We start from the raw sequence: 15,251 nt of genomic DNA, 5'->3' as shown, positions 1-15,251 counted from the left end.
CAAAAACACATATTTATTATACAGTTAACAGGTTCAAATATAGTTATAAAACAGTTTTTAAAGATAGTAAAAAAAAAACACCAGACAAAATAATTTTTCAAAAACAAGCTAATATTAGTTATAATGAGAACATAGGTAGGAAGAACACAAGGAACATAAGAACATAGGAACATAAGGTTTTCAGATAAGCATTAATTTATGCTGCTTTAACTTAAACAAAAAAAGGATAAAGACATTCGAAATCCAGGAATACGGTATTTACAAAACTTTTTTTTTTTTTACTTTTATAATGGGTACCAAAACAGGGAGGTCATGTGCAACTACAGTTAGCACTGCCCAACTCATTTTCTCTGGCTGGGGGGCTGTAGCATCTCCTGGAAGCTGACGGGAAACACGGGACGTCCTGTGGGAGCAAAGACACATTAAAGCACGCTAACATGAAGGCCAGGCTAGCACTTACAGCTGTTTCCTATCTTTGGTCTCAGACGTCTGTTCATTTTGGCAAAAAGATATGAATGGAAATGTCCAAGCTTTCACACTGCCTGCAGAAGCATGCCTCTGACATCTTGCTCAGAAAAGCTGCCTCGGCTCAGTTAAGTAGGGATGGCATCATAAATGCACAGATTTAACCAGTCACTCGCACACAATATGACAATATATCTCCTCATGATAAGATGTCTTGGTATCTGCTTCATGCAACAAACGAGACTAAATCCACAGCCCCTCATGAACGATCGCCTGCATCAGATCATTCTCAAACCCTGCGCCTCAACCATCACTGACCTTCGTCTGGTCCTCCGGCATGGCCCTTGAGACCAAAGAGTCTGGTGCGATTATGTGTGCCAAGGCGGCTGCCTCACTCAGCATCCTCTGCTTCTGGGACATCAGGTTGTTCAGCCTGGCTATCTCGTCCTTCAACAGCTCAACCTGATACGGAGGATAAGAGAGGAGTAAGTGTGGTCCATATAGATGCTTGAATGGATACTGTGTAGGGATGGGCATTTCTAGCAAAAACACTATTCGAAATTCGCTGGCCAAATTCGAATTTAATTCGAATTTCGAAAAAAAAAAAAAAAATGTAAAAAAAAAAAAAAAAAAAAATTTTTTTTTTTTTTTTACATTTTTTTTTTTTTTTACATTGACATTTTCGAAAATAAAAAACAGTTTTGACAATCATGAGTGGTTGTGGTTCATTAAATATTTAGTAGGCTCAGGTCTGAGTGCCAAAGGGGTGCCAAAGTCACCCCCTCTCCCTCTTCATGGGATTTCATCCGCCATTCATTTTTCCATAAACCTTGCTTAAAATGCTTATAGCGATTTGACTATACTTAGAATCAGGGGAGACAATGCAACATTTCACTCAAAAAAAAAAAAAAAAAAAAAAAAAAAAGATTTTTTTTTTTCGAATTTCGAATTTCAATAATAAAAGTCGACCTTGATAATAACAACGATTATTCGAAAATTCGAAATTCGATGCCCATCCCTAATACTGTGTGCATGTGTGTGTGTGTGTGTGTGTGTGTGTGTGTGTGCGTGCGCAGGTGTGTGTGTGTGTGTGCAGGTGTGTGTATGTCTACCTGCTGGTTCTTGCTGCCGTCCCCTGGCGTGTTGCCAGCTGGCAGAGAGACTCTCCACAGCAGTTTGAGCAGTCGGTGGGCCTCCTCCAGGACCTGCTTCATGCTCTTCACACCGCTGGTCAAACTCTTCAGATGCTGCGGTTCCTTCGCCTGATTAGACATGCACACAATAGATCCACTTCAATAGGCTGTTTGTTGTCTAGAATGTTGCTGAACTGCTGTATGCCGGTATGTCGACTTTGTCTAAAAAAATAGTGTCAATGAAAAGCGGCAATACAACTCAACTAAAAGCTCATCTATCCCCATCCAGTTTTCCCAATGGGGGTGGGGTGGGGGTGGGGGGGGATACACAGCTTGGAGACTATTCACACAGGGACTGTGAACTTAGTCGAAAATTCAAAATGGTCAACTATGAACGACGTGAACTAGTTAATTTTAATCAGTGTGAAATGAACTTTGAGCGAGCTCTTGTGAAGTGTGAACTCGCACAACACTGGATAGTCAGGATGCTACAAAACAGAGGAAACTGAGAAAAAGTGGGAAATTGGAATTGCTACAAATAAATGAGTTGTCTTTCACATTTGTGTGTGTGTGTGTGTGTGTGTGTGTGTTTGTGTGTGTGTGTGTGTGTGTGTGTGTGTGTGTGTGTGTGTGTGTGTGTGTGTGTGTGTGTGTGTGTGTGTGTGTGAGTGAAATCAAACCCTGAAAGAAGATCTAATCTAAAAACAACACCACCACCACACATTTACAACTGGGAGAAATAGATGTTTGACATAGCGTGTCATTACCTTGTTGTCCTGCAGGTGTTTGTCCATCTTGCGTGTGAGCCTGTGGCCCTCTGAGATTTGTTTGTACAGGGCTTTGAAGTCCTCAATCTGGCCCAAAACATGGCGGCCGTTGCGATCGGCCCAGAGCCGGTGGCCTGGCACCGGGAGGGAGGGAGCGCCGGAGACGCCTTCACCAGAGCTGCTGCTGTGCTGGTAGCCTTCGTCCACCTGCTTCTCAGCACGACGTGTCATTTCTGGACAGAGTTATGAATGGCAGGACAAGAGACAAAAGAAAAAGCAACACTGTCACTGACACAACTGGGCAGAGTAATAGAGAGCGGCAGGAATGAATGCTTCTGGCTCAAATAACCAAGATGGCGACGGTCAAAATGTCAAACTCGAGGCTTCAAATCAGGAGTTCACAAACCAATGAGTGACATCACGGTAGCTACGTCCATATTTCTATACAGTCTATGGTCACAGACGGGCAGTACTGCTCCTCTGGGTCTGTGTTGTTGTTTACCTGAGGCGGAGAGAGGGTAGTTGTTGATGTTGATGGTGTACGGGCAGTTGGCCCCTTTGAGCAGCAGCTCCTCCTGCGTCTGTTGGAGTGCCGTGTTGCTCTGGATGCTCCTCTCCAGCGCCAGCCTCAGGTTTCTGATCTCCAGAAGAAGCTCCCCTATGTCCACCGAGCCCGAGCCAGGGACAGGGACACACTCCTTGGACGCCTCGCTGGATTCTGCTCAGAAGTACAAGCAAGGAGAGGGAAATTTAGCTCACGATTGCACAGCATTAACCAGAATTTCTCTCGGATTTTAAGCCCTGGTTCAGATCAGAGGTGTTGCTGGATTCTCGTGTAACTTGGCTCACCAAAGTGTCCCTTTTAAATTATTTTTCGCTAGTGCGCTAGTGCACGGACGAGGACACATACGCCCAAACCGGCTTCCCACCCTCAGGCACAGCCAATCGTGCCTGTATGGACGCCCGAGCAAGCCGGAGGTAACATGTGGATACGAACCTGCGACCCTCATATTGGTAGGCAGGGAATCTACCTACACTACCCGAACGCCACCAAAGTGTCTCTTTTGAAAAGTAAAGTGGGCATTTTGAAAGTTGGCTTGTCATGCAAAAACATGTGCATCTTTTGTTAGTATGTGGCCTTTAAAGCCTCTTCAAGCTCTATTAAGCAATACCTTAATTAATAGTACATTTCAAGTTTAGTTTACTCTCACTTTACCATACATCTCTATGCAAGGCAGAATGAGAAAATGTTTCTCTAAAGGATCAAGGTGCAAAAAAAAAGAAAAGAAATAACAATATATAAGAAACACAAATATGTATGCAACACAGAAAAAAAGTGAAAACAATTAAGTTTGTAAGATTGTAAAACCAGTATAAGTGTCCAGTGTAAATGTGAAAAATTAAGAGTCTTATCAGGGTGAGATGGATTGGCTATTTAGCAGCCTGGTAGCTTGTGTGAGGAAACTGTTTAACAGTCTTGTGGTTCTGGCTCTGATTCTCCAGCACCTCCTGCCAGATGACAGAGGTTCAAAGAGTTTGTGAAGAGGGTGTGAGGGGTCCCTGACCATGTTCAGTGCTTATGAAGGGATTGGCTCTGGTAGAGGTCCTCAATAGAGGGTAGAGAGACTCCAAAAACAACAACAACAACAATGGCTGTAAATCAGCACAAGACTCTTTTCAGAGACAACATGCATTGGCGTACCTGTGTGTTTGTGAGTGTGTTTGATCTTTTGCAGCTCCGCACGCAGCGACTGGAGCAAGCATTGGGAGTCAGCCACCTGCTGCCTCTGGAGTGTCACCTGACACTTAACCTCACCCTGCAACCTGCAAACGCACACACAGGGATCAGAAGTTTCACAACAAAACATACTACTCTATCAAAGAAAGGTTTCATAGATAACGGTCTAGCCCTTAAAGACAATATGCACGTACAGTACACGTGTGTGCACACACAGCAACAACTGTAGGAAAGTGATATGTCAGTGAACTGTCCTCTGGGGCCTGGGCTCATCTGTAAAGGATTCAGTATGGCGCGTGCATGCGTGTGCTCTGGGGCGAGGACTCAAATGCTATATTCTCATGTTCTAAGTTCTAGTAATAGTATAGAATTATGGTTAATTGTAATGAGTGTTTTGTATGCTAATTGGTTGCCTTGTATACTGTCATTATGGGCAGTAATGATAGTATGTGTGTGCGAGTGTGTGGTGCAAAATAGCTTGTCCTGTTAATGATCTGGCCTGTGTGTGTGTGTGTGTGTGTGTGTGTGTACTAGGGGGTGGAAGGGTCGATACAGCATAATATTTTGTGTGGCACGAATACCAAATATCACAATATTTGATCATATGAAGTGCACGCAACATTTATGACAGGGTTTTTTTATCACAGTGTTGGTCAGTCTGTCTGCTTGACAATCCAATTTTGCTGCAATAAAAATGATTGAAGTGAAATGAACAGATTGGAAACTTGATGTCATTAGATAGAAGCTTTTTCCTTCGGGGAGATCATTTGCAGTTGAAAAAAGGTAATCAATCAATATTTTTAAAATTGCAATAATATCGTATCCTGATGTAAGTATTGTGATAAAGTAGCTGTGTGTGTGTGTGTGTGTGTGTGTGTGTGTGTGTGTGTGTGTGTGTGTGCGCGCGCATGTACCTGTGCAGCTCCTCCTTGCTGGAGTGCAGCGCCTCCTCCAGGCGGAGCTTGTCCTTCCTCAGAGCCTCGCCTTCCTTCCTGCTCTGATCCAAGTTGGTCGTGCGCCGGGCCAGCCTCTCCCGCAGCTCCTCCACCACTTTCTCCACCTCAGGCAATCTCCTCTCCAGTCGCTCCCTGTCCCCAATCTGCCGGCTCAGCTTCTTCAGCTGATCTTGCAGATCCTGGAGGGGGGTGAGAATGGCAATACTGTTACACAGAAGTTCATATTTTAATTTGAGTATATTTCAGAGAGTGTGGTGCTCCTCTGCCCGCTGAGGGAGATGTCAAGCTACAGAGTATATAGATGTCAATATACTGTAATGCATGAAGTGACTTTTTTCTTCAATGACTGTTCGAAGGGATTCTGACTTTCTGCAAGCAGAATAATGGTGTGGGCAGATTGAGCACACTCAAAGAGTGAGGATTAGCATCTAGCATAGCGTTACACTGGCATAGTGAATGTGCAGGTGACTTGCCTGCTCGTATTTCTGCAGTTGGGCTTTGTGCGCGGCCTCTCTAGCCTTGGCCACAGCGTCATTGCTGTGAATCTGACGACACAGCTCTGAAATCTGCACAACAGAAGAAGGACAGACGGCTTCGTGTGAGACACGCCTAACACAGAATCATAGTGACGGCACAGTAGGGTCACAGCAAACAATATTTGCTGCCGTGATAAATCAAACCACAGGATAGGTTATTATCTCAATTGCTCTAAAGTCAACAATGAGTGAAACGAGTTGTGTTGTTTTAAGCTCACCTCTTTGTCCTTTTCCTGGACGAGTTGACCGAGCTCCTGGATGGATCTGCCGCATTTCAGAGCGTTTTCCTTCTGCGTGCTGATCACCTTCTTGTTCTCCTCCAACTTCCCAGTCAGGGTCTGTTTTTTAATGAGTTCATAATTAGCAACTCTTCAATCAAACAAAACTTCAATACTGTGCAATTAAAAAAAATAAAGTTGTCTCTATGTACCGTACCTTGTTCTGGTTCTGGGCTCCCTCCAGTGCTTTCGTCACATTTTCATTGGTGCTTTTTGCCTGGGTGAGCTCATCCTTCAGCTGCTTATTGTCAGACTCCAAACGGCTAAGGTCACTCTGCTTCTTAGCACAAGCACAGAATACATGACAAACAAAAGAAGAAAAAAACATGAGCAAATATCAGCAAGTATGTTTAGTGACACAGGGCGGGAGTGCTATAGTGATCTGTTGTGATTTAATTAAATATTAATTTTTTTATTAATTAAATTAAATATCTGTGTTATGGTCCATTTCACTCCTTTCACTCTTAAACATATGGCATACACACACTCATACTTCTGTACTTCTCTACTACTTAGCTGAGAGACACCGACAAGTTAAAAACACCCCCCCCCCCCCAATAATGAAGGACAACCATGAATAACCATCAAATTCACCTGGCAGAATATTTGAACAGCTGCAGTGACAACATTCTGGTTAGCCTTATATGCATTCCCAGTTAAAGTCACATGTTAGCGAGCGTCAGTCATCTTATGAAACATACGCAGAGATTAAAGAAGGAAACATGCAGATAAGACCAACCTGAGCATCCCTTTGTGCCTTGTTGTCCTTCTCTCTGTCCAGCGCATCCCTCAGTGCCTACAGGGAAGACAGACAGTATCAAAGGTCACTTACTACATAACTATATCAAATCAAGAGTTGATCACTCCTCGTTCTGGGCTCTGGAGTGATGTGTTTTTATGATGCTACTGTATTGATTCAAAGACGGACTCTACAACAAGCAACTATGAACGAGCTAAGAAAAGGAAAGATGTTTAAAAAAGACTGAAGTCCATGTGGTGGCCCTTACTCTCTGGCACCAACATGGCTGATTCTGATTTGTTTTTTTTTCTGGAGCTACTAGCACACTACTAGCTTCCAGCTGCCTTACATTCAGGGCGTTGTCTCCTTTCCTCTTCCTATCCTCCAGTTCACACTCCACTTGGTCCTTTGCCTGCTGCATGTCATCAAGGTCCATCCCCTTCATCTCCAGGAGATGCTTCAGCTTCTGGGCTTCCAGCCTTTTCTTATGGTGTTCAACCTGGAGTTGGGCCAGCACTGCTTGCTTTTCCATCAAAAGAGTGTGGTGCTCCTCCGCTTTCTAAGGGAGATGTCAAGATACAGAGTATATAGATGTCAATATACTGTAATGCATGAAGTGACTTTTTTCTTCAATGACTGTTCGAAGGGATTCCGACTTTCTGCAAGCAGAATAATGGTGTGGGCAGATTGAGCACACTCAAAGAGTGAGGATTAGCATCTAGCATAGCGTTACACTGGCATAGTGAATGTGCAGGTGACTTGCCTGCTGGTATTTCTGCAGTTTGGCTTTGTGCGCGGCCTCTCTAGCCTTGGCCACAGCCTCATGACGACACAGCTCTGAAATCTGCACAACAGAAGAAGGACAGACGGCTTCGTGTGAGACACGCCTAACACAGAATCATAGTGACGGCACAGTAGGGTCACAGCAAACAATATTTGCTGCCGTGATAAATCAAACCACAGGATAGGTTATTATCTCAATTGCTCTAAAGTCAACAATGAGTGAAACAAGTTGTGTTGTTTTAAGCTCACCTCTTTGTCCTTTTCCTGGACGAGTTGACCGAGCTCCTGGATGGATCTGCCGCATTTGAGAGCGTTTTCCTCCTGCGTGCTGATCTCCTTCTTGTTCTCCTCCAACTTCCCAGTCAGGGTCTGTTTTTTAATGAGTTCATAATTAGCAACTCTTCAATCAAACATACTTTCTATACTGTGCAATAAAAATAAAAATAAAGTTGTCTCTATGTACCGTACCTTGTTCTGGTTCTGGGCTCCCTCCAGTGCTTTCGTCACATTTTCATTGGTGCTTTTTGCCTGGGTGAGCTCATCCTTCAGCTGCTTATTGTCAGACTCCAAACGGCTAAGGTCACTCTGCTTCTTAGCACAAGCACAGAATACATGACAAACAAAAGAAGAAAAAAACATGAGCAAATATCAGCAAGTATGTTTAGTGACACAGGCGGGGAGTGCTATAGTGATCTGTTGTGATTTAATTAAAAACATTTTTTTTAATTAATTATGGTCCATTTCACTCCTTTCACTCTTAAACATATGGCATACACACACTCATACTTCTGTACTTCTCTACTACTTAGCTGAGAGACACCGACAAGTTAAAAACACCCCTCCCCTCCCCCAATAGAGGACAACCATGAATAACCATACAATTCACCTGGCCGAATATTTGAACAGCTGCAGTGACAACATTCTGGTTAGCCTTATATGCATTCCCAGTTAAAGTCACATGTTAGCGAGCGTCAGTCATCTTATGAAACATACGCAGAGATTAAAGAAGGAAACATGCAGATAAGACCAACCTGAGCATCCCTTTGTGCCTTGTTGTCCTTCTCTCTGTCCAGCGCATCCCTCAGTGTCTACAGGGAAGACAGACAGTATCAAAGGTCACTTACTACATAACTATATCAAATCAAGAGTTGATCACTCCTCATAAGGTTTGGTGACCACCTACTATTATGCAGTTATTCCTGCAAAACACATATATTTTCAAGTGTATTGAAAATCAATGGTAATGATTAGCTTCACTGAGTCTTGAATATTCACCTGTTCTAAATCGGCGACCTTCTTGGATGTGTCTTGAAGTGCAGCGTCCGCTCTCTGAGCTTGCTCTCTCAGACGCCGGGTTTCTCCCACCTCTCCAGTAAGACTGTCCAATGCTTTCCTGACAACATACACAGACGAAATGAGGTGAGCGTCCAGACACATTTTCACCAGTGTGGTTCCATGACATCTTCCTGCCTTCTGAGACTGTTTGCCTGAATACTACGCAAAGTTCTGTAGTCAAAGCTTTAGAGACTAATGTAACGTTGACATAATTTCTGGGATTTTGGTACCTACCGGGGTATCCTAAGCTTCTATTAAAGGGCTTTGAACAATTATGTTCCCTTCAAAATTCCTTTCTAACAAAAACAAAACCAGGTCCCAATCAATGATACCTCTTGTGTTGAGAGTGGACACATAGTAAGGCAAATACAGGAAGTTGTTACTGTTTTGCTAGACTTAGCAATCACAATTTTCCACTTCTATAACTTTTCCAGGATGTTCATAATCCTATGAACCTTGGTTAGCGGCCTCTGGGTACAAAGTTGCTGCCTACATTCAGGTAGTAAACTAATCATGTTGGTTGCAGGATAACAATAAGATAGTTGATACCGGTCAAATAATACCAAACAAACATGACTATTCATCGCTGTGATGCTAACACTGTTAGTTTCTTGAATATGGTGGGGTTGTATACGATGTATACGACTTACGATGCAGACACCAGTAGTTCATGTTTCCCTGACAGCTCTCTCTTCATGGACTCCACCTCTACCTTCAGCTCAATGTTCTGGGGAGAGACAACAATTCCATTATAGGACAAATACAGGTGTATAGCAAAAACACTGGCACTAGGAATGAAACAAGTTGGACTAGGCACACCTAGTGGTGAACGCAGCTATTTGATTCGCTGACTTTCTCACTTGTTATCTGGTTAAAAATCAGTGAGACACAGGGCAACATTTCAGGCTCTGGCAGCCATGTCAGATAATGTACAGTAGAATGGAAGTGCTCTGGGGCGATAGATTCCCTGCCTATCAACACGAGGGCCGCAGGTTCGCGCCCCCGTGTTACCTCCGGCTTGGTCAGCCGTCCATACAGGCACGATTGGCTGTCTCTCCGGGTGGGAAGCCGGATTAAGGTTATGTGTCCTGGTCGCTGCACTAGTGCCTCCTTTAGTCGGTCGGGGTGCATGTTCAGGGCAGAAGGGAACTGGTGGGAATAGCGCGATCCTCGCACATGTTACATCCTGCCGGTGAAGAAACGGCTGGCAACTGCACATGTCTCGGAGGAAGCATGGTGCTAGTCTACAGCTCTCCCGAGATCGGCAGAGGGTGGAGCAGTGACCAGGGCAGCGGGGGGGGGGGGGGGATTGGCCAAGTACAATAGGGGAGAAAAATCAGGGGGGGATGGGGTTCGGGGGAATGGAAGTGCTCTGAATATACACATATAGACTCAGTGCAAATAGGTGTATTGGCCAGCACGCAAAAAAATATGTGTGTACTACAAAAAGATACAAGTCTTACAATACATTTCACTTCTTTTATCTAAATGGAAAAAAGAGTAGATGAACTTTCCAGGTGAGACAATGAGATTCTCATAAATACTTCTCACCCAAAAAGACAACAATACAATCACAACAATGAAACTGGTTACTGCGGCAACGTACACAAATAAAGGAGAAAAATCAACTGTTCTGAGATCAGCTCTGCAGGCTATGGGTTGAATAACGCCCAGCTGTAGTAACAGCTGGAGTTGTGATGTAATTTATTCCCATTAGGAAACAGTCACATACACATTATATGGCACTGTGAGGCCACATGAATGCATAACAAATCCATAAATAGGAACTAATATACATTTTTGCATACTTAAGTAGTATATACACACCGTTTTGAATATGTCCTCGGTGGAGTCATCACATTCCTGCCCCTTGCGCTCCTCCAAATGGTAGATCCGCAGCTTCAGGTTAAAGTTCTCCTTCTTCAGATCCGTCAATTGCTGTGTGGATAAATGTAACAAAAATATTAAATGTCTTGATTCATTCATAATTAATAACAGGCAACACAAGTTTGTTGAGCTTTGCAATGGACTCATGGCTGTTTCACTCACATCCCAAAATTCCGTCATGGTGAGATGACTGATGGCAGCTTTGATGGGCCACATGTCATCTGGCGGTGGAAAGCGGCCTCTCAGGCGCTTTTCCTTGCTGACTACGGCAGGTATGATGGTTTTATGCAGGATGGGAAGTCGCTGGCTGCCTTTCTGCAAGGCCGCAGGCTTCAACTTGCTGCGGGTCATGACGGGCGCACTAGAGAGAAAAAAATAGGGATGGGAGAAACCACATGGTCATAAGGACTGACAGGGACATTGTTTTCCATCTCCTCCGGTCCCATACTACACAAGTTTAGATGTTGAATAACTCACTCAATATAACAAACAGTTTTAGTATCACTAATGGTTATATTTTGAGAGCAAAATAGACTTGTTTGTGTCTGTTTTCGAATGTGTGTTGTTGTTTTTTTGTTTGGGGGGTGGGGGTTCATTGGCTACAGAGACCCTTTTCACGGGGTCGATTTGATAAACACAGGTGGTGGAAGCTGCACCAAACACAGTACAGTATAGTGTGCACATATGGTAATAGGCTACTAACGTTACGTCATGACAGGCACTGAGATGTCATTTTGGTAGCCTTGACGCGAGACTCAGCCTTGAAGAATGAAGATCGAGTCTTGCATCGAGGCTACCAGTCCCCGGGACCAGCTCCCACACCGTGTGTGTGAGCTGGCTGGGACTCGGGGACTTGTGTGCCTGTGCTCGATCCTTTTCCGCCCCTGGTAGTCCCCGTGACTACCAGGGGCAGGGGGGTTGCGGTGTGCACTCTGGACCGCGCCAAGTGCACACCGGCCCGGCCCACACAAGGCCGGTGGTGGGACTGCCTACACCCACCAAGTTCCCAGTCCCCGGGACCAGCTCCCACACCGGAGTGAACCGGCAGCGGTTCGTCGTCGTGTGACTACTGAAATTAGGCACATATGGTAATAGGCTACTAACGCGTACTAACATGGACGGAAAGAAAACAAGTCCGTTTCAGTGCAACGTTATTTTACATACTAACCGTCGATGTCATTTTGATAGCCTCGATGCGAGACTCAGCCTTGAAGAATGAAGGTCAAGTCTTGCATCGAAGCTAGCATGTTGGCTTGCTGGTTTTTTATCGTTATTTCCATGCTAACATTAGTTAGCATGGAAATAACGATAAAAAACATTAGTTAGCTAGCAACTGGTGATTTTACCTTCTGCTATGTGACCCGGCAGCGGCTGGTCGTCGTGTGACTACTGAAATTACGCACATACGGTAATAGGCTACTAACGTAACATTAGTTAGCTAGCAACTGTTGATTTTACCTTTTGCTGTGTGACTCGTATCTCACGAGGGAATCCATGATACACCGACAACAATTTGTAGCAATGTTTGTAGTTTTTCTCTCTCTGTCTTCTGTCTCTGCGATGCTTCTGTTCTCTCTCCGTCTCTTCTCTCTCTGCGATGCGTCTCTCTTCTATCTCTCCTCTCTCTGCAATGCACACAGCGGGTTCACGCAACCTTTATCGGCTCTGATATGCAAATGTAGAGGCGGGTCATAGCTAACGGCGCTACATTTGAAAAGTCTGTCGACTCCGACCAATCAGCAACGCGTGATTTCTAACCCCACAAAGGATAAGCAATAACCACGCCCTGTGGCGCTGGGATTGGCCAGGAGCATTGAAGCTTGGGACTAAAGCACCTGGGGTTTTTCATCTTTTAAAATAAAGATGTTTAAAAAACTATTGCTTGTTACATTTTCAGTGCTGTACCTTTTCTCTGGGTAAGAATTGAGCTTGAAATTAACGATACATTATATTATATCATATGAGCTATGAACGTGAACACAACACCGTTTATATTATTGCATGTTTTTATTGCACCGGTGTCAGGTCGGAAACGGAAGGAGTGATGACGAGGTATCTTGTAAATTTCATCCATAACAATAACGTGTGTATCGTGTGTTTGTGGCATTGTTTTGTGTAGCTATATGAACAAATAGCAAACTTAGCTATTAGTTGGATGACTGGCACTAATTAGCTAGCGAGTTTAGCTGCTAATAGCACAATAGCATTCACGTTACAGTAGTACTAGACAATAATTAGCCTAACTACATGTCAAGGGAATACAATGCCTAAAATAGTCTGTCGAGTCACAAACAGCAAGCCAAGAGCTACATTTTGTTTATGTGCCAGGAGTCAGGAGAAAATAGTGGAGCCCCACCACGCTCCAGCTTCAGAGAGAAGAAAGCAGATTTGAGTTGAGGTGTCAACTATTACTTCAAGGCAAGGGGGGATTTTCATTCACAACTTTGTAGCCTACTGTTTTGTAACGTTGCTAACTTGCTAACTAGGCCATCTACTGCACAGTCAGTACCCTACCAAGTTAGCTAAGTCCACTCATAGTAGGTTAACTTACATAATATATGATAATGATATAAATACTGATGGTGGCAAGTTGCAACATGGACTCTCCCTACAAAACCACCTGTCCGGGGCCTCGTCCTTTAGCTGCTGCAGGAGGAGGTGTGTGTGTGTGTGTGTGTGTGTGTGTCTGTGTCTGTGGCCTGCACATATTGGTACATTGTAGTTGTTTTATAGGCTACCTACATGACGACACACAAGCAAAGGTACATTTTGAGCCAGTGCCTCTGCTACTATCAGAAAGCCAATTCATGTTTGTGTGTCTTTCCTGGAGACTCTGTATGTCACATGTCGTGTGCGTGCATGTCAAGGAGCCAGGCAGCCCACGTGACCCCCTGGCCTGGTGAGGAAGATGAGCTTGAGGAGGAGGAAGGACTCTGAGCAGGCAGAGCAGGTGCTGAAGGACATGAGTGACATCACACAGGGGGAAGAAGTACTTGGAGGTAAGCACAGCAGGAACCAGAATGCTGCTGGTTCCACTCTCAGACCAGCTAGGATCATTTAGATGGGGAAAGTAACTAGCAACGCAAGCGTAACTGCTGTCTGTCTGAAGCCCCTGGCATATCATATAACGCTAGCTGCTGACAGGTCTGGTAACGTTTCCTCTCATAGTCAAAGGCAGCACAGAGCGCCTGGGCTTTCAGCAGGAGCCTTCCTTGACGAGTCTGTTTGGCGAGTTGGCGTCCTCGTGTTCTTGGCGTGAACCTGCGGCCCGTGACAAGATGTAAGTAGTTTGAACTGTGTATGTGAGTGCTGTTTTTAGTTGCGTTGGGAGGTGCAATGTAAATGTGTCTTGTCCAGTGTTGGGCAAGTTACGTTATAGTGGGCGCATTGACTGCCAGTGGGAGGAGTAGGACAGCCAGCACTGTGTGTGTGTTATTATGTGCCTTAAATGTATCTTTATTGTTGGTCATGCTGGGGGCTGTTGCAATCATACAATGTATTTTAATATATTTCTCTGTGTTGCTGGTAGGGCATAACCTGACGTTGCCAGATGGATGTAAGTTCGTTCACATTTGTTTCACAACCAACAGTTCAGGTTATTCTTTTTTTTATTTTCTTAAGAGAGAAATAAGTTAGTTCAAGAAGGGCCCAGATGGAGCCTGAAAAGGTGTGTCTTTAGTCTTTTCCGAAAGATCAAGTTCTTGATCTAACTTCTTTCTCTTAAAAAAATAAAAAAATATCTAAACTAACCTTAACTTGTACCACTGTTCCTTCAGAAGTTGTAGTTGTCATATAGACTGTGTTACATAGTTGATTGCTCTATTGCTGACAAAATGTGTTATTGTAAGTCGCTTTGGATAAAAGCGTCTGCCAAATGACGTAATGTAATGTAATGTAATGTAATGTATGGAGATCTTGTAAAATTGTGATGGAGAATTTAAAAGCAGTCTCATCTGTGATTACAGCAGAATAAAATGAAGCTAATATCACAATTCATTTTGCCGGCCCATGATACGTTAACCTGGCGAGGCAGCTGGATTCACGCAAGATCATGAGATCATGTCCCTGTCCCATCCTACCATACAGTTCATGAGATCATGTCCCATCCTACCATACAGTCATGTGAAGCAGTTCACTATGTTGCTGTGACCACTCCTTCTTATTGTCCATTTCCATCTCCCCCCGGCCCCTCTTCTCTCAATAGGTTGTGCATCACTGCAGCTCTGTCCTTACTCCTTAAGACAAGTCTCGGTTCTTTCTGTCCCCTCCTGTCTGTCCATCTGTCTGCCATGTGTTGGTCCAGCTCAGAGGGCTCCCTCCTGGACTTGGACTTTGTCCCGTGGAGGCGGGTGGTACCAAAGGACCCGGGCTACGAGCGGGACAGGGAGTCAGGCACCTACACCCCTCACCCGGAGAAGGACGTGCGGTCGGTCACCCTCCTTGCGGTCTGAGTGACCAGTCCTCGCAAGGAGCTGGCCAAGGAGCACAGCGTGAGCGTGGACAACCTGAATGGAGCTGGGCAAGCTGGAGAAGCACCAGCTGAGAGTGGGGAGCATTGGCGAAAGCTACAGGTTAGCTTTTCTCTCTCTGCTCTCTTCTCCCTCTCCTCTCCTCTCCTCTCTTCTCTCTCCTCA

Source organism: Poromitra crassiceps (genome assembly GCF_964638095.1).
Source record: "Poromitra crassiceps genome assembly, chromosome: 22".
NCBI lineage: Eukaryota > Metazoa > Chordata > Actinopteri > Beryciformes > Melamphaidae > Poromitra > Poromitra crassiceps.
The sequence above is the reverse complement of the archived record's forward strand: the minus strand, read 5'-3'. Positions refer to the sequence as shown.